The 20,213-nt window shown below is 40.0% G+C and overlaps 1 protein-coding gene across 6 annotated transcripts in view; it reads left to right on the forward strand.

The window, feature by feature from the left end:
* The window catches only part of Macrod2 (mono-ADP ribosylhydrolase 2), a 1,861,794-nt gene that overhangs the window by 1,225,872 nt on the left and 615,709 nt on the right, over positions 1–20,213 (forward strand). The window lies entirely within an intron of this gene.

The following is a 20,213-nucleotide window of genomic DNA, read 5'->3' on the forward strand; positions in this document are numbered from 1 at the left end:
GTTTGCATGTTGGCGTTTTCATTTTCCTGCTTCCCACCCTCTTTCTATGTTCTCTCGTTCCTTTGCTTCCTTCCTGTCCTTCTGCCCCTGCCCCACTATTTGTGTCTGTGTGCTTTTCCTTTTCCCTCCTCCACATTGCCCTTTCTTTTCTACCCTCCATTTGTCCCTTCTAAAGAACACGTTATAAGAAAATGGGTTTCTGTTTTTTGCATAGAGTATGCTGTCTAAATTGGCAGGCACAGTCAAGACAACTGTCTTCCCTGATCCCAGTTTCTGTTGTTGAGGGAAAGGGCTGGGAAAATGAAAGCAGGGGCTTCAGAAGCATAGCAGAGCAGCAGGTGGTGGCTATCCCACACCCTCAAGCCCCTAATGTCTAGCCTCTCTACTGGGAAACATTGTGAATCCCCAGAACTCTTTCTTCTGATCCCAGGTGACAGATGAATCCTGGGAGTTCTTGCCCCTCTCTGATAAGCAATAAGATACCTGACTCTCACCCTGCTCTCATGAACATTATTATTGCAATGTAGCATGCAACATGCTCATGTGCCCAACAAGAGAGTGACTGGAGAGAGCATTTGAGTAGCAAAGAGAAGATGAGGATGGAGGGTGGATGTCATTCCCCATTCACAGAGTCCCCCCAAACCAGCTAGGAGACCGTTTTCTGTATGTAAAAGCAAAGAGCCTTGATTCTTACATGTTTGCAAACTCAGTCTCTCCATGTGTCCAATGTATTGGAGTGATCGGAGAGCCCCGAGCTCAATGAGGGTTGGGTTTTTATAGTAGCAAAGGTGGGGGTGAGGGATTTCTAAGGTTTGGGATCCGAGATTGGCTGACATTTGTCCAGGGGTGTCCTAGTGAAATGTGATGGGTATGTACTGCCTGGTGATCCTATGGTGATCCTACAATGGTTAGACCTTTGGAATTTCCTGTGGATGATCTCTTCCTGGGTGGTATCTGGTGATCCTATGGTGATCCTACAATGGTTAGACCTTCGGAATTTCCTGTGGATGATCTCTTCCTGGGTGGTATCTGGTGATCCTATGGTGATCCTACAATGGTTAGACCTTCGGAATTTCCTGTGGATGATCTCTTCCTGGGTGGTATCTGGGTAGTTTCAGTTTGTGAAACTTTCTTGGAACCAGGTAAACTATTGAGACTCAGGTCTCTATTGAGCTCGTCATGACTGGGTTCTACAATGAATTCCATACTGACTTTGCATTTCCTTCCTTTGCTTGGCTCTCCAAGCCTTTCCAGGTCTGCTAAGTCTTGTGCTTCTTCCTTGTCACCCTGCTAAAAGATACCAAAGTTACCTTTGTGTCTTCTTCTGTCTGTGAAGAGTTTCATATGGTTCTCCTTTATTTATTATGTTTAATGAATGCACCTTGTCCACTCAGGCCTAGAGCTGTATTTGCACCATCACCCTTCACACAACTGAGATGTTTTGTCTTCCTTTTAGCCTTTTTCTGGAGGCCTTTTTTATTCTTTCTGTCCTCAGTCTTTTTCCAGCTTCACTATTCATTTAACTGACTCCTTTGGGAACATCAGATTTTGTTCCACATTCTTCAGGTCTTTTTGTTGAATAGAGTACTTAGTAAAACATCTTTAACTGGAAAACCTTCCTGAGTCACCCTGCAGCAAGAAGCCCTTTTGAGCAACACATGTTCCAAGAAGTGATGCCTGACATCATCCCCTTGGTGACTAGCTTTATCAGCATGTGCTGCAGGCACTCTCCCTGGGAGTGGTACATCTACCCATATTCCTGTGCTTTTCATATGTACCCCCTATGTTTTAACATGGGCACTTGCCTATGACCTTCACTTCTTATCACTCTGTGATAATTTTTTTTTTAACAGTGACAATGAGATTCAAATAGAAAAATGATTGGGATTATCTTCTGTGCCAAATGCAGACAATCAGAAATGATACAAGTAGCCCATAGCCTTTGGTAAAATATTTCTCAAGGAATCTCAAAGAGGAAGAATCTAATCCTGGTCAATTCTAACAGGAAAGCAAACTAATAAATCATCAGTACAAAACCATGATGCCATTCCTGATAGAAGCAGTTTCTCTCTTTGATTAGAAGCATCAATTAGAATGAAAGAAGACAAATATCTATAATTTGGATCTCTTCATACCAACTTGGGGACAAGGAATACAGTCAGATCCAACAGTGTGGTAGCTTCTTCCTTCATTATATTATTCTTCAGGCTTCAGAAGACCTAATAGCCTTCTGTGGCCTATCTACCATCTCTGCCTGAGGAGCTGAGATATTTAGAGTACTAGACAGCAGCAGAGCAGATCATTCCTGTTTTACCTCATAAATTATTCCTCTAAGTGAAGACAGTTAACTTGGCATTATTAAAAGCAGATGACGAGGCCAATACACCAGCCATTACTTGTCACAACCTCTCGTTCTTTAAGCTGCAATGTCTTTTCCCACTTGCATATTGCTTCAGAGAACAATGGCTCTGGTTGTAAAAGTCAAGCCAGGGTCTCATTCACAGACTGTGACATGTGTGCTTTCCTCTGGCACTGTTGGGTGTCTATCCAGTCCTCAAACACCCCTTAAGTCACCCCAGTGATCAGGAGGGCCCATACTGTAATTGTGGCTTCTTTGTATCCCCAACTTCCTGGCTTTGACTTGATAGAAGAAGCCAGACAAACCAGCCTAGATTAAAGTCCATGTAATTCAGGTTCCACATCCAAGAATTTTTGGGGATCCAAGAGTTTAGTGATGATAGGGTATCTCTTGGGTATATTCCCAAGAGTGTTATTGCTGGGTCCAGAGGTAGGTTGATCCCAAATTTCCGGAGAAACCGCCACACTGCTTTCCAGAGTGGTTGCACAAGTTTGCATTCCCGCCAGCAATGAATGAGTGTACCGCTTTCTCCACAACCTCTCCAGCAAAGGCTATCATTGGTGTTTTCTATTTTAGTCATTCTGACAGGTGTAAGATGGTATCTTAAAGTTGTCTTGATTTGCATTTCCCTGATCGCTAAGGAAGTTGAGCATGACCTTAAGTGTCTTTTGGCCATTTGAAGTTCTTCTGTTGAGAATTCTCTGTTCAGTTCAGTGCCCCATTTTAGGAGACAGAGACAGAGACCCACATTGGAGCACCGGACTGAAATCTCAAGGTCCAAATCAGGAGCAGAAGGAGAGAGAGCACAAGCAAGGGACTCAGGACTGCGAGGGGTGCACTCGTACACTGAGACAATGGGGATGTTCTATTGGGAACTCACCAAGGCCAGCTGGCCTGGGTCTGAAAAAGCATGGGATAAAACCCGACTCGCTGAACATAGCGGATAATGAGAACTACTGAGAACTCAAGAACAATGGCAGTGGGTTTTTGATCCTACTGCGCGTACTGGCTTTGTGGGAGCTTAGGCAGTTTGGATGCTCACCTTACTAGACCTGGATGGAGGTGCGTGGTCCTTGGACTTCCCACAGGGCAGGGAACCCTGATTGCTCTTCGGGCTGATGATGGGGGAGGGGGAGGGAAATGGTAGGTGGTGGTGGGGAGGAGGCAGAAATCTTAAACAAATAAACAAATAAAAAGAGTTTAGTGAATCTACTACACTCAAACCCAGCTGAGAAGCACTCACTTGTTTTACCAAATACTGGCTGACACCCTCGTGCTTCCAGGATACAAGATGCTCTCCCCACTCCAGAAAGGGACGGTGTGCACTGGAAATATTCTCTTTGCTTTACAGTATGACTTCGGAGTAAAGTCTTAGAGAAGACCTCATCTTGTCCTTGGCTGTCTGCTTTCTTCTCATTCTACCCTTTCCCACTGTGGCCACCAGGAATAAGATCTGCTGAGCATGGCTCCAGACACGAGCATACAAATGGAAGCATGTAATAAAGAGATAGCAGCTGAGTCACTGTAAACAGTGAGCTTCCAGCTTTGTTTTTCTATTCTTTTCTAAAAATTTTCTAAAAATTCTTTCCTAAAAATTGATTTTTCTGCCAATTGCTTGTTGTATTAACAATTTATGTTAAATGAAAACTAATTCACTAACACAAGAAGTTACCACAAACCAAAGCATAAATATACCAACACACCTATGCTTATAATTATTTTTTAAAGAAGTGTTTTAAAAATCTGTCTTGGAGTATTTTTTTAAATTCTAGCATATTTTATTAATCATTTAATCAATACACATCAGCATACTTTATCTGCTAAGGTGATAGTTTGTGAAAATTAAATTTTTCAGGTTTTGAATATCATATATTTTCTCCCAGTCTCTTAAATATACTGTTGAGTCTGAAAGCTGCTATAGGAACAAAAGCAAATTGACTCGTTATGTTCCAATAAAACTTTATGTATAAAACCAAAGAGTGGACTATTGTTTGCTGGCCCATGATTTACTGCCCTGGCTAGCTAAATTATCTTTATTACTATGCTGGGTTATGGAACAGATGAACAGAACATGCCATATGCCTCTGAGTACTAACTGAATAATACTTCTAGAAATAAGGCTGAATTCCAGTTCTGCTGCCTTTCTCTCTGCTTGCTTCTGTATTCTCTCACAAATGTCTCAGGCCTCACGTGCTATTAGAGAGGGATAGGGTTATAGAGTTCTCTTTTCATTCCTTGCCTTTCTGACTCTTAGCACACACATGGTCTGCAAACAGCCAGAGGTCATAATACAATAATGGGCCCGAAGGAACTAATCACTGACAGTGGCTTAATTTGTTCATCTTTCAGGAATACTTACATATTCAAAGTGGGTATCTAACATGCACACACATCTTCCTCAATGTATTAATTTCCTGGCAGAAAGCTAGAAGCAAAAATACCTCTGGCTGAGGAAAGTCCTTAATAACGCATAAAATCCTACAGAAGCAACTGTAGTTTTCTTCCTGTGACTGCAAATAAACAACATATACTAAACCAGTGCCATTGTAGACATTGTTTTATGAGCTCTTTAGGTGAGCTTTGCCTTGAGTTCCTTTACGGCCCCCAAATACCTGCATTTTATAGATGGAGTACTGTAGCTAAAGTAGCCAAGGCTAGGAAACCTACTAACCACACACACATCATCCTATGCCAGGTGATGCTAGAACACCAGCACTGTACCGCCTTGAAGTGACAGATTAACGAAACACATCTTTTTAAAATTAGAGATAACACTGATGGAAGGACAATTTGGCACCAGTTGCTGAAATCTTACTTTAATGACAAAGCGAGGCTTGGAAAGCCTCTGGATTTGATGAAGTCGCTGTGGAGAGCTGCCAGTAGAGGCTACTATTGGTGATATCTTTATTTTATTTGTTTTCGTGTGTTTGTTTCTCTTTGTGCTACCACATAGCCTCTCAACAAAATGCTAATAAAGAGAATTTTACATTCATTAGAAAATGATTCCTTCCTGCCGGGGTCTTGGCCTGTGTAAGTCTCCAACATGTGTGACATTGCTCTTTTCTGTTCTGCTCTTCAGTAATCATGGGCCTCCTGGGGACACCTCATTGCCCCTTATTCACTGGGTGATTGAGTCCTCCACAAGCAAACCCACACAATGTGCCCAGTTTAATAGAAGAGCGGAACAGTGCATTCCTTCATTAAAATTCAACATTTAAACTCCAGAGGCTAATGATGTGCTGCTTCCGGATTTCCCCAAAGGTGATAGGAATCTCTGACAATACTTAGGAAAGCCTATTCATAAAACAATGTAAGAAAGTTCCCAGTGGGGTGGCTCAAGGAAGGGCTTTGCCTGGGTTGCCTGCTTTCCATAAATGATTCCTGTGTCTTGTTGAATTTAAAAACAGTCTTTTTAAGACCCTGTCCTAAGGCTGGGTCTTCCATCTTCTGTAAGGACTTTTATGTGTTCAGCCTTTACACTGCAAGCACATTTTCATAATAGCCTTACAAATCAAGGTGGATCTGTGGAGGTATTTTTTTTTTTTGTTACTGAGTATGTGGTCATTTTTTGAGAAGGTTCCATGAGGTGCTGAGAAGAAGGTATATTCTTTTATGCTTGGATGAAATAGTCTATAGATGTCTGTTAAGTCCATTTGAGTCATAGCATTTGTTAATTCCCTTTTTATTTGTTTGTTTGTTTTTTATTTTTGTCTGACTGACCTGTCCAGTGGTGATAGTGGAGTGGTGAAGTCTCCCACTATTAGTGTGTGAGGTTTAATGTGTGATTTAAGCTTTAGTAGTATTTCTTTTACATAAGAAGGTGCCTTGTATTTGGGGCATAGATATTCAGTATTGAGATTTCCTCTTCATGGAGTTTTCCTGTGACTGATATAAAATGAGAAATGCACATCAAAACAACTCTGAGATTCCATCTTATACCTGTAAGAATGGCCAATATCAAAAACATAGATGACAACTTATGCTGGAGAGGCTGTGGGGTAAAGGGAAGATTCCTGCATAGCTGGTACATCCCCTTTGGATATCAGTGTGGCGATTTCTCAGAAAATTAGGAAACAACCTTCCTCAAGACCCAGCAATAACACTTTTGGGTATCCAAAGGATGCTCAACTGTGCCACAAGGACATGTGCTCAACTATGTTCATAACAACATTGTTTGTCATAGCCAGAACCTGGAATGGACCTAAATTCCCCTCAACTGAAGAATGGATAAGGAATATGTGGTACATTTACACAATGAAGTACTACATAGCAGAAAAAAAAAATGACATCTTGAAATTTGCAGGCAAATGGTTGGACCTAGAAAATACCATATTGAGTGTGAAAACCCAGACCCAGAAAGACAATTATCATATGTCCTCACTCATAAGTGATCTTTAAACATAAAGCAAAGAAAACCAGCCTACAAATCACAATCCCAGAGAACCTAAACAACAATGAGGACCTTAAGAGAGACAAACATAGATCTAATCTACATGGGAAGTACAAAAAGACAAGATCTCCTGAGTAAATTGTGAGCATGGGGACCATGGGAGAGGGTAAAGGGGGAGGGAAGAGGCAGGGCGGGAGCAGAAAAAAATGTAGAGCTCAATAAAATCAATTTAAAAAATCAAGGTGGATTGAAAAATTAATAATACCTATTTCCCATATTCAGACTTTGCTGGCTAGTGATGCAAGCCAAGGTCACCTGGAAAGAATCATAATCAAGAAAATGCTTCCATAGGATTGGCCAGTTAGCAAGCATATATGAACATTTTCTATGTTTCTTTCCTTTCTTTTTTTCCTTCCTTTTCTTTTTTCCTTCCTTCCTTTCTTTCTGTCCTTTTTCTTTTCGTTCTTCTTTCTTTTATCTTTCCTTTCTTTCTTGAGATTATAGTATAATTACATCTATTCCTTCCCCTTTGTCCCTCTAATCCCCCCATATACCCCTCCCTGATCTCCTTCAGATTCATGGCATCTTTTTTTTTTTTTAATAGTCATTGAATATACCAACAAGCATGCTGTCAGCTATTCAGAAACTATTTAAGTGTTTGGTGGTGGGGCCATTTAAAAGAGCTGCAAGGTTTTTGCAGCTAAAGCCGAGTCAGGAAGCCTCTCTTATATGAGATGCACTCGCCTCTAGCAAATGCATCTCATATAAGATGCACCTGAGAAAATGTTGCTACCAAGAAGCCGAACTTAACTGTGTTCTTTTGTGTTTATAATTACTTTCAAGTTCTTTCAGGTTTTATGTGGAGTAGTTGTCCAAGTTGGCACCATTTTTTGGTGGTGGTTTCTGTCCCACCCAGTCCTGCAGTTGTTCAATCACAAAGAAACACACAGAGGTCTATATTAATTATAAACTGGTTAGTCTAGTAGCTCAGGCTTTCTTATAAATAATTCTTAAATCTTACATTAATCCATAATTCTTGGTCTGTATTAGCCATGTTGCTTGGTACCTTCATCAGTGAGGCATTCTCATCTTGCTTCCTCTGTGTCTGGGTGACTACTGCAGACTGAGCCTTTCCTCTTCCCAGAATTCTCCTATTCTGGTTGTCCTGACTATACTTCCTGCCTGGCTAATGGCCAATCAGCATTTTATTAAATCAATACAAGTGACAAATCTTTATAGGATACAAGACCACTGTCCCACAGCATTCCCCACCTTTATTTTTACAGCCTCAGCCAACAAACATGATTTCTTTAAATGCTAAAAATTATTTGTCCTTACAATACATAGATTTTTGTGTAATTCCTCCCACATAGTTCAGTTCAATGTCTTAGTGCAGAGAAAGCCAAATTCCTTTCAGCAGGCAGTATGCAGGTGCACAGGAAGCTCTGCTGAGTGACCCACGCAGCAGAGCAGGTGGTTCCAAGTGGTACTGTGTAGCCCACGAAACATGGGTGATAAATATCCTAGAAATCCAGAATGGGAGTGTTAAAGGAAGTGCTTTAGAAACTGAACCATTAGGAAAATATTCTGATTACCGTTTATTTACTACCACATCCTTTTAATTTTAAGACATGTTACTTCGACTGGCTTTTTGACTTACTGATATTTTAAGAGACATTATTTTTCTGTTCAGTCAATGTATTTTTTATTCTTTTGATTTTTCCAGAAGGTACTGAGGCACAGCAGAGATCTGTGCTTAGTGTGGATACAAAAATATAGTGTTCACCTAAAAGGGAATGGGGACTGTTGATTCTGGAACCAGAAATGAGTGATCTTGGTGTGGGACCAGAAGTTGAGGTTATTCCAAATATCTTGTAACAATTTCTTGAAATTTTTCTTCTTAATTTTTAATATACATTTCACTATTATTGTTATCATTATAATTACTGTTATTATTATTTGTATTATTATTTGTGTGTATGTGTGTGTTGTCCACATGCCACGGCCTAGACATTTAGAAGTCAGAGGACAAGAACAATTTCTTCTGGGAATCAGTTCTTGTCTTCTGCCATGTGGGTCCCACGAGTCAAACTCAGGTCCTCGGACTTATATGTCAAACACACTTACCCACTGAGTCATCTCATTAACACATTTTCACATTTTTTAAAATAGTACCAAAACAAAGAAATCCAGAAACAAAACCAATTTTTACTTACATTGGTAATACACCAGGTAGGTGGGTTAGAGCAAAGTGGAAAACAGCTACTGTGGACCGCAGATGTTCTCTGAGAGCATTCTTAGCTTTTGGGCAGAAGCTGGAAATATGTTTGCATATTCCAACATCACTTAGGTAATAGTTACAAGGACACTTGGTCACACACAGACGTGTCAGTAAATGGGAATGTAGAGGCTAAGGTAGCCCAAGATAATTTGTCTCTTCACATTGATTAGTTTTGAAAATCAATTAGTTAGTTTTATAGAATGTTCATTGTGGCCTTTTTCTGAGAAAAAAACATCGGTTGCGTAGTGTTAATATGAAGTACAGCTAGAATCTGAACCAAGACTTTCTCATTTCATCTTGAATACCCTTTTGAGTCTATCAGGCTGTTCTCGATGGGACTGAAAGGTGGGGCATGGGGGAAGACAATGGCTAGTACTGGTAGTGTGAGAGAGAAAACACTGCTGTTCATTTCTCCTGATAGTGGTTAGGGGTATATAAGCGACAATATGTGTATGTATGTGTGTGTGTGTGTCATGAATAGGTTTACTAGGAGTAATAAATTTCCCCCAATTCCAGAGTGAACATTATCATTAAAGATCTTAGCGTCTCCACTCTTCCTCTCCTGATGTCCTTAGTGCTGCCATGGCTTCATGGGGACAAGGAGGTTTGCTACAAGCCAAACACCTCTTTGTTTCTAAAAAGAAAATCGTATCTGTACCTAAATCTAGCCATCTTCTGTCCCAGTTTATTAACTACAGATGTGCCTAGGTCACACAAGTGTTGTGGAAGGGGTTCTCTTCTTCGATGCTAGGCACATTACTATCTCCAAATAAACAGAGTTCTATTATGCAGATAAGGGAAACACGGGTGAGGTGGCCAGAGCACAGTTGCCACACCTCGTATAGAGTCTTCAGTGTCCCCTTGCATCCTGCCAGGAGGCTTGCATACAGTGTAGTCTCACCCTGGTGATTTTGTCAGGCTTCAGAGAAATGACAAGTTGTTGTTCCTTACAGAAGGAACAGAGGACTTATTTACTGTGCGACACCTGACACACTTACATTCCTCTGATGTTCTCCCGAAAATGAACGGAAAAGAAAACACAAAATAGAATGAGCACCCCCAGCCCTACAGGTTTCTGTTTGTGGAGACGAGATCTGGCAAAGAACACTGTTCAGCCTGATCATTGGCTCGCTTTCCCTGAGTGTTTCCTAAACATTGCTCTCTCCTTCCTTGATTATCTCCCTGGCCTTTATACCATGGTAGACATGGTTTGTACTTTTCTTCTCCGCTGTCTATTTTTGCAGAGTTAGACATGAGCTACCCAAGCGATGGGTTCTTCCTTCCTCTCTGCAGAAGCAGCATTTTTCAGTGAAAAAAAAAAAAAAAGACTATCAGTAGTCTAAGCAGTCAACTCCAAGCTGAGGTTGACTGCATAACGCCATTCCAGATTTAGGTCCTGTCATTACTGGCTTTTCTTGCTTTGAGAAATGAATATTTATCGGTCATCCTACATTGCCATAAATGCACTGTTTCAATTGAGGAGACATCAGAAGAAAGAAAAGCTGAGGTGGGGTTCAGAAAGACGACAGTCCCATGTTAAACAGCTCCTCTTCCTCCTCGTCACTCTGTCACTTACCCTTTGTGGTGGTCACTTAGCTGGCAGTTGTGGAAGCCACCCACACGGAGAGAGTGCTGGGAACAGCCATAGCATCACCAACAGACTCCCATCTCAGAAAATCTGCTCGAAAAGAAGATGGGAACCGGGAGCTGAAGAAACAGCTGAGTGGTAAAGGCAATTTCTGCTCTTCCAGAGGACCTGAGTTTAGTTCCCAGCGCCCAGGTCAGGAGAGTTCACAACTTTTTGTAACTCGAGCTCCAGGGGATCCATGCCCTTTTTTGTCTTCTAAAGGCACCCATACACATGTCACACACACTAACACACACACACACACACACACACACACACACACACACACATCCCCTGCTCCTTGACACACACATAACAATAAACTTTAGAAGTTGGGGATATGAAAAGAAAGTTAGCTTTCCTTCACCTGGTTCTTCTGCCCATGGTTTTTATAATCCTGAGTTTTCTCTTAAATTTAAAAACCAAACTCATTTAAACTATTATAAAATATAAATAGACTTTTTCACCTTTCGGCTTTCTTTCCCAGGCTGTGGTAGCCAGGCAGCTGTCACAGGGTTATCGCCTTGATAGAGAACAGGTTATTGCTAGGTACAGTTGAAGTCCTGGTGGTTTCTGCCTTGGCGTGGCTCCTGCTTTCTTGAAGTATTGACTGATCCTGTGGATGAGCTATCCCTCCTGGAAATTCTGTCACACAAACTGATGGTTCTTCGAACTCATTTTCCTATTTTGGAGTGAACTGTTTATTGTGGAGGCCACCTACCTCACTGCTCTGTGCTCAGTGCCTAGCTGTGTGACTCCTCTCAAGTAGGAAAAGAATATAGACCATTGATGGAAATGAGTCATATATGGAAGCCAGTAAGTAGGTTTAGAATGAAAAGAAGAAACAAAGAGGCTTCTGGGAGCAGCTTGTGGCAGTATGAAGAAAGTGTGAAAACCCCTTAGTTGTATAGCTTCCATATATTAATTTTAGATGCCTCCAGATGGGGTGTCTTTGGTTATTTTATTTGGAATAAACAAAACATTTTTTCACCTTTGTACCCAAACCACAATAGTAGCTTGGTTAAAGATTACTAGAAACTTTATTAGTAGTTTCCAGCATTTACTAGAAAGCATCAGCTAGGTATAATTCAGGCTTTTTGATTGTGCCACAAGAGACAGAAAAGAGAAGTAACAGCAGCTTTGTGGCTGCAGACCTCAGCATATCTCTCTCTCTCTCTCTCTCTCTCTCTCTCTCTCTCTCTCTCTCTCTCTCTCCCTCTCCCCACTCCCATTGGACATGGGTAGCTAGACAGCTGAGGCTATAGGAATGGCATTACTGGTGGGGTGACCCAAGTAGATATGAAGAGCAACCTGTTTCAAGTCCAGCTAGAGCCGAGCAGCCATCTTTCATAGGTGCTCTAACAGAAATTTCTAGTTGATAAAGTCTGTCAATAGCAGTTCAAGTTTGGAGCTGGAGGCCTTAGCATGCTCGCACATACAGTCTACATGGTGCTAGGAAAGGTGTTGGACATCTGTGTGGCTTCTGTATCTGATCATAAAGGGCATCTCCTTCATAGGATCATTGTGAGTACTGAATTGTTTACTACGTGTAAAGTACACACAATATTAATAAGAATATAATAGCTATAGTCCATTGCTGCTTATAATAAAATGTAAGAGTTTCCACAGCAATAGTCATTAATAAACTATCAGGCAAGAGCAACCAAGGGCTTGGACACTGGTTATAGATAATATTAGCAAAGTTGCAATGATAGGATCCACTAGGTAGAACTTGGCAGCTAAACAGGAGTGCCACCCCGAGGGCCAGGAGTCTCAGAAGGGTCGGGGGATATACTGAAGTGCTCCTCCGTGGCTCAGGCTGACTGTCTTGTGAGCCTGAAACCAGCTAGGACTTCATAAGTTTCCCAGAAGAAGCCAGGAGCCTGCTTATGATCCCTAACGCTGTTTTTTTTTTCCCTCGTTGTTGTTGTTGCTTTTTCTTTTTTGCTCTTTTAGGTGGGAATGTTTGACTGTTTGACTGTGTTCTGCTATGACATTTCAAAGCTATTTTTCCTCTCTGTCCCTCACCCCACCCCTTGAGGCATTTTCTAGGTCTTGGTAACCTTTGACAAGAAAAATGTAGTTCAGCCTCTCAGCAGTGGTCTAAGCCACACAGATATTAGGGGTCAAGGGAGCTCAATTACATTTCTTCCGAGGACTTGGACGGGCAGTAGTGCTGTGCGGATGACTGATTGAAGTTTCTGCAAAAGCAGGAAGCGGTTCAAAGTTCAACTTGACCATGCATATGCCTCGACTTTATAAGATGCCTAAGAAGGAAGTACTCTGACTGACAGGAAGCAGAACTATAATAAATGCAAAGAAATTGCCCTTCACTTACATAATTGAAAACTATAAATATTTTAAATGATAAAATTTCAAGACTCTTCTCTATTAATGATCTGGGAATGCCTTAACTCTGCAAGACTGGGTATTTGTAGGATGGTCGAATATAAAATCTTCCCTTTCATGTTTTTAAGATGAAATAGTTTTCATGATTGTTTCAAAAGGCTTCAGAGTTGAAAAGACTGAGTATATGCACAGTCATGAGGACAGTGCCGATAGAGTGAGTTCAGGCCGGTCCTTCTGGAGGTAGGGGATGCATTTGTAGAAACATTAGAGCAAATAATAAATATGAAAATAGAAGTAACTTGATGCTGTCTTTGTCCTTCTCCTTTGCTGTGCACACCCTTTCTTCCAAAGGTATAGTTTGATGCCTCTGATCAAGACTGTGTTATATACTTAGGTATATCAACCCTTAAAATTTTAACTCACTATGTATATGTTAAACATGAGATACTTATAGTTAACTATGTCACGACAAGTGCAAGAGCAATTGTAAATCAATAATCCTGTTTTCTGTTACTCTAACAGAACACCTATGACTGTGTAACTTACAAAGAGGTATATTTTGACTCATGCTCCAGAAGAGTAGAAATCCAAGGCTGGTTGATTGGTTGCATATGTAGGGAGGTCGTTATGCCACTTCATGACAAGATAAAGTACAAAAGAGATGAGGCATCTGCAGAAGGGAAAGATTTCAAGAGGTAGCAAGACATGATCACAGGAACAAATGCACTTCAAAGCCCTTCTAGCAAACTTATCAGTTTTCAAAGACTCCTTCTCCCAATGCTGTCACATGACAGTCAAATGTCAACAGGAAAGGACAAACAACATTCATACTACCACAGACCCTAAGCCAGGCCTTATTAATATTCATAAAAGTTGTACACTGAACCGAAAAGATAAGCAATGCTATTTTTTTTATCATTTTCTGTAATCCAGTCCTTAGAATGTTTGCATATCTAAGTGTGTAAATATATGAGATATTTAGCTAGCACTTTAATACTGGAAACCCAACTTTATTTAAGATGGAAATGTTTCCTGATACTTTTTAATGATGTTTTTCTTATTTTTCAACTAAGTGTGATTGTGCATCAGAGATCAGAAACAGGATGTCTTCATGGATGTTTTCTGGCATTTAATAGGCAACATTTCCTTGTTTCTGTTTCCTCTTCTTGCTTGGAATTCACCCCGTTGCGTAGGAGATGGACATATTAATATGGAAAGCACGATCTACAAGAGCAGACAGAATCAAGGAGCCTATGCCATTAATGAATTTGATATAGTATAAAAATAAACATGTATTCATTTCAACCAGACATTACCTGCAATGGTGCCCAGAAAGAGATGTACAAAGCAAGAAAGAAATGGAATCACAGACAGTTTTTCTCCTTAATATTAGCTTCTAGTTATTCTCAGCTGTGATATTTATTTGATAGATGTAGCTATTTAGAAACTTACAGGAAGGTTCAAATCATGCCATAATAAAATGTTTTTAGTATTTTAATTAACTAATTCTTTTAGTCTAGTTGTCAAATTAATTCTTGAAAATGTTACATATATATTATGGACAAACCTGATAAATTAGCTTTAGAATAAATTTAAGGGATTGTTTATGTAGTAGGGCATCTTGAAAAAAACTCTTTAACAGAATTTTGATTTTGCATAAAATTATTTCACCCCTTAATGTTTATTTCATTCTTTTATAATTCTTTACATTTTATGTTATTTATTACACTCTTGACAGAGGATCTAACTAACAAAATCACTTTGGTACTGTGTAGATTAAAAGACTGTGACTGATGTAGGGGTGAGGAGCAGCCCCCAGTCAGCACCATGGTATGTAAAAAAAATTCCATGAAGGTGGCAAGCGCTAGACTTTTCTATCTGAGGGGTAAATAACGAAACACATGCTTTCTGCTGGTAGCCTAAGAAAAAAAGAACAAGCACACACTTTCCGGATGGTAACCTTCTCTTGTACTTCTACTTAAATAATCTCTCTTTCTTAACAATCTTTCCACACAGCTCCATCTCTTTTCACAGACTGCATATCTTTCTTTTACATACATTTCTCTTCTACACCTCTTTTCTATACAGCTTCATCTTCCTTGCCTCCATGCAGTTACAAATCTCCACACAGCCATAGCCATGTCTTTACATAGCCCTCTCACAATTCTGCACTTTTGACAGTTCCTCTATGGAGCAACATCTCTTTCACCTCTCTCTCTCTCTCTCTCTCTCTCTCTCTCTCTCTCTCTCTCTCTCCCCTCTCTCTCTCTCTCTCTCTCTCTCTCTCTCTCTCTCTCTCTCTCTCTCTCTCACACACACACACACACACACACACTCACACTTACTCTCACATGCATACTTCTACATATTCACACACTATTTACTCACTCACTCTCACTCATTCACTCTCTCACACTTCTCTCATGCTGCTTTTTTTATCTCTTGCACTTCTCTCTCTCTCTCTCCACAGCCATTCTCTCTCAATACTGCTGCTGCCGGTCTTCCTCTCACAGCCAAACTCTGGACAATTATAAGTTACATTTTCAGGACCCAATCCATTCTTATAACACAAGATAAATCACTTTGCTGTGGGACAATGCTCTATACCCTGTCACTTATATTTTAAATAAATGCTGATTGGCCAGTAGCCAGGCAGGAAGTATAGGTGGGATGACCAGGCAGAAAGTAGAGGTGGGGCAACAGGAATTCTGGGAAGAGAGAATCACATTCTACAGTTGTGAGTCAGCCACAGAAGAAGCAAGATGTAACTGCCTCAATGAATAAGGTACTGAGCCACATGGCTAAAATAGACAACAATAATAGGCTAATATAAGTTATAAGAGTTAATAAGAAGCCTGAGCTAATGGGCCAATCAGTTTATAACTCATATAGACCTCTGTGTGATTTCTTTGGGACTTAATTATGGCGGGAACCAGGCAGGACAGAAAGCCTCGTTCAACATCACTTAGTTTCTCTTATGCTAGCAATGTCATATTGACTGGCCAGTTACTAGCACTTGGTCAAGCATGCAGCTCTAAGTTGGTGAGGGTGACCAGACAGTAAACATTTGGCTGAATCTTGAGCCTGAGACTGGGACAACATGCAAAATGCAACTGCTACAGGAAAGCTATGTCTACTAATGTTGCTTCTATCCTGACTTTGAATCAGCAAAACACCTAGGGAAATGACCTTTTGTATTTTTCTCTGGGGGCAACCAGATACTTATCTCCAAGGGCAACCATTGTGCTTTGATATTTTTTTGGAGTCTAAAGTTAGCTGTCTGTGTAAAAGGTTTCTTTGTGACTGAGAATCCTACGTCAGCTTGAGTCATGTAAAATATCCTAGTGTTATTTCTTTTCATCAGAATTGTACAAATTAATCAGAAATCATCTTCCTGACCACCCACAGCTATATTTGTACCCAATAATTGTAAAACACACAACCAAAGGACTGTGGAAATAAAGCCACAGCTATTCTTGTTAGGGAGGTGTGGTAGTGTTACTCTAGAAAGTTATGGACAGAAAATAGCCAGACATTTATAGTCAATAAACCTACGGCTTTACCAAGTGGACCTGCCCAGCAGGAATTAGATGTCTGGTGGGTCAGCTTCTTAAACATTAGTTGTCACAGACCCCTGAAAATTTTCAAAAAAAATTGAAACATATTAATAGAAATAATTAAACAGCTACAACTCATGTTTTTCCAGTTATCTCATTTGTTTTCTATGTGTTTGTTTAAATAGAATCCTAATTGGGTCCATATACTACATGTAGTTTGTATGTCTTAAATCAGTTTCCCTCTCAAATTTGTAATGAGGCATAGATTACATAAATTACATGTAAAGACACTCAAAGAAGTATCCTTATCAAAATATAGAAAATATGCAATGTGCTAGATTTCCTCATATATTTTTTTCATTGATAAACAGAAAGTATCTTTAATTTTCCTGTTTGTTTTATTAGCCTCCCACTTTTATCACCTTTTCCTCTTTCTTCCTGGCTTTCTTCCCCTTCTCTGTTGTCTTATTTGTTGAATAAATAAGCTTGTTTATAATATCCTATATTTAAGATTTGAATGACATCTTTCTAGTTTTTGACATGTTCTTCTGTCTTCAGAATTGCCTAGAGCTCATAGCTAATTGATAGCTTATATGCAGGATAAATTTGTAAGGACATAGACATAATTGTTCCCAAATATATAAGTAACAATGTGTTTACACAAAGACACAGATCACTTGTCCTATAGCAGTGTACCCTATCAATCCTTCTCTGCGTATTGATTAAAATAATTCTATTAAAAATCTTTTTCCATCAGTTATTAGGTTATTCAAATTTAAGCTCAATAAGAAAGGCAGGGAAACTACTTCATACATGTTTATCAGTTTTTGAAATAATGAGTTGATTTTTAATATTTTACAGAGGTAACCAAAAATATTACTTTTACATATCACTAAGAAATATATGAATAAAATTAGACTTCATTGAGATATAGTAATCCATTACATTTGCTTTCCTTTTCAGTACTCCATTTGTGCTACCATTAGCTAATGGAAGCCTATTCAAAATATTGACTCATGGGTCACAGACATGACAACAATAGTGCCCAGTAGGTTTCTTGCTTTCTGTTGTAATAATGCAGTTAAAACTTATTGTATGCATTTTCTGTCTCAGACTTGACTTCTCTCTAAGGAGTTTATTTAAAGAGTGATTTGTACTTTGGATATGTGGCTATTAACATGAATAACCAGCAGTAGAAAATAAAACAATACAAACTCTCACAATAGAGGAGGCAGAAGGAAGAATGGCTTACATGTCTTGCAATAGGCAGTGGTTTGTTCTTTGGTAGAAGACTGGGTTTTGATGGGAACCTTCACTGTTAATCCTGTCAGAGAAACAAATGTACATACCATTCTCCAGTTGGACAGAACACTGGGGGTTGAGAAGGTTGTGGGTTTGTGGATAAGATAGAGATTAAGGGATTGCCTGGCACTGTTGTAAAGACAGAGTTCACAAGAGGAGAGTAGACTGGTATGCTGGAAACCCAGTGCAGACTGGCTGTTGCAGCTCCTGTCTGAATGCCGAACTGTTTCTTCCTCAGAGAAATTCTGTCCTTGTCCTTTTAGTAACTCAATGGAGACTTTTCACTTATGAAGGATAACCTACTTCATTCAAAAGTCCCTGTTTTAAATGCTGGTTTTACCTAGAGACTTCAATAGACATTTAGAGTAATGTCAACCAAATATTTGAGTACTATCATATAACCATACCACCACATAATTTATCTATCACACACAAATACACACACACACACACACACACACACACACACACACATGCATGCACATGTGCACATGGAGGTACTCTTGGAAAATTAAAAATTAACCCTCAAAAAAAGTGAACTATGGAAGGTGAATGTGATTGTTGAAGAATTCTCTAAAACAGAAATATAGAGCTGCCATGAATTGTGTTCATATGGTTACCAAATGTGAGATTCCCCTCTGTATGTTGTGAATGCCATTGGTGAATAGAGAAACTGCCTTGGCCTGTTGATAGAGCAGAACTTAGGTAGGTGGGGAAAGCTAAACTGAATACTGGAAGAGAGGAGGCTGAGTCAGAGAGAAGTCATGTAGCCCCACTGGAGACAGATGCCAGAACTTTCCCCACTAAGTCACAGCCACGTGGCAATACACAGATTACAAGAATGGGTTAAATTAGATGCAAGAGTTAGCTAATAAGAAGCTAGAGCTAATGGACCAAGCAGTGATTTAAATAATATAGTCTCTGTGTGATTATTTCGGGTCTGAGCTGCCAGGGGCCGGGAAACAAACTAACGACCTCCTTGCAACAACCAAGATAATAGAAAACTACACATAAACTTGAACATAAAATTCATAGCAGCATTGTTCCTTGTATAAAAAACTAGATGTGATCAAAATGCCCATCAACATATGAGTAAAAAGAATGTGGTATGCTTTGACAGGGGACTATTATTTGGCCATAAGATTAATGATGTACTGGTACATGCTACCATATGGGCAAACTCTGAACATATTGTACTCAGTGAAAGAAGTCAGATACGAAAAAAGACACATGCTATTTGCCTTCATTTGTATGAAACGCCAAGAAAAAGCAAATCCATAGAATGGAAAATAAATTAGTGGCTGTCAGGGGTTAAAGGAGGTGCATGTGGGGTGTATTACTCTTGAGCACAGGGTTTCCTCTTAAAAGTTTTATGGACACAGGGAGTAGTGTTGCTTGTACAACCTCAACATAAAGATCTACTGACTTGTACACTTCAAAATGACTAAGATGGTGGGATTTGTGATGTATGAATTTCATTGCCTTTTTAAAGGTTACTAGTGATCAGCCATGGTAGTAAGTCAGTAAAAGCAAATAGGTCCTTGTCTCTAACCTCATCATATCCAGAACACAAGGCATTCAAAGGTAAGCAGAGGACTATGAGGGGTTTCCCAGGAGCACAGGAGATGTTCTCTCAGATGAGGGATTGTGTGAGATAAAAGCGAAGCTCCATACTTGAACCTCCCTGGCCTCACTTTTCCTTGTTTCTCTTAGAGATGAAGATCTAGCTTTTTCCCAGCCCTGGTGTCCTTACCCAACAGGAATTTTCCCTTCTCAGTGCTTTTCCTGTATACTTCTGACTCATCTCTTACATTCTATCTTTACACACTGTGGCTTCTGAGAAACTTTTCCACTCTGATCTTTATGGCTGGTCAGTGAACATCATTACCGTCCGCTCTCTGGTCACCTTGTCATTTCCTGCTTATCTCCTGCAAGTTCGCTTGTTTGTATTTTTTAGCCAGAATTTAGATATGCTGAGGGTAGGTACCCTGCCTTCTTCTGGCCTCTGATAGGATGTCAGCACTTAGTTCTGGCCCCCACTAACACACCAGTGTGGGAAAGCTGACTGGATGCAGAGGAGTCATCTGGATATCCAGATCTCCAAAGACTGAGAGAAGATGTCTATTCTATGGTGTGTCCATCTTTCCTCTAAGTTAAAATCTTGCCCTTGCAGAGAGTTTGATGCCATTGTCATTTACATTTGCACTGCCTGTAGCATCGTGAGAGGCTGAGATGACTGAATGATGGTCACGCTCAGTGCAAATGTCCAGCATTGTTTTATTGGGCTGTTAAGTTATGTCCAATTTGCTCATTTAAATACTTCATCATCTTCTGCCAGGTCTATAAAT

The sequence above is a fragment of the Microtus pennsylvanicus genome, chromosome 2 (genome assembly GCF_037038515.1).
Source record: "Microtus pennsylvanicus isolate mMicPen1 chromosome 2, mMicPen1.hap1, whole genome shotgun sequence".
Lineage (NCBI taxonomy): Eukaryota > Metazoa > Chordata > Mammalia > Rodentia > Cricetidae > Microtus > Microtus pennsylvanicus.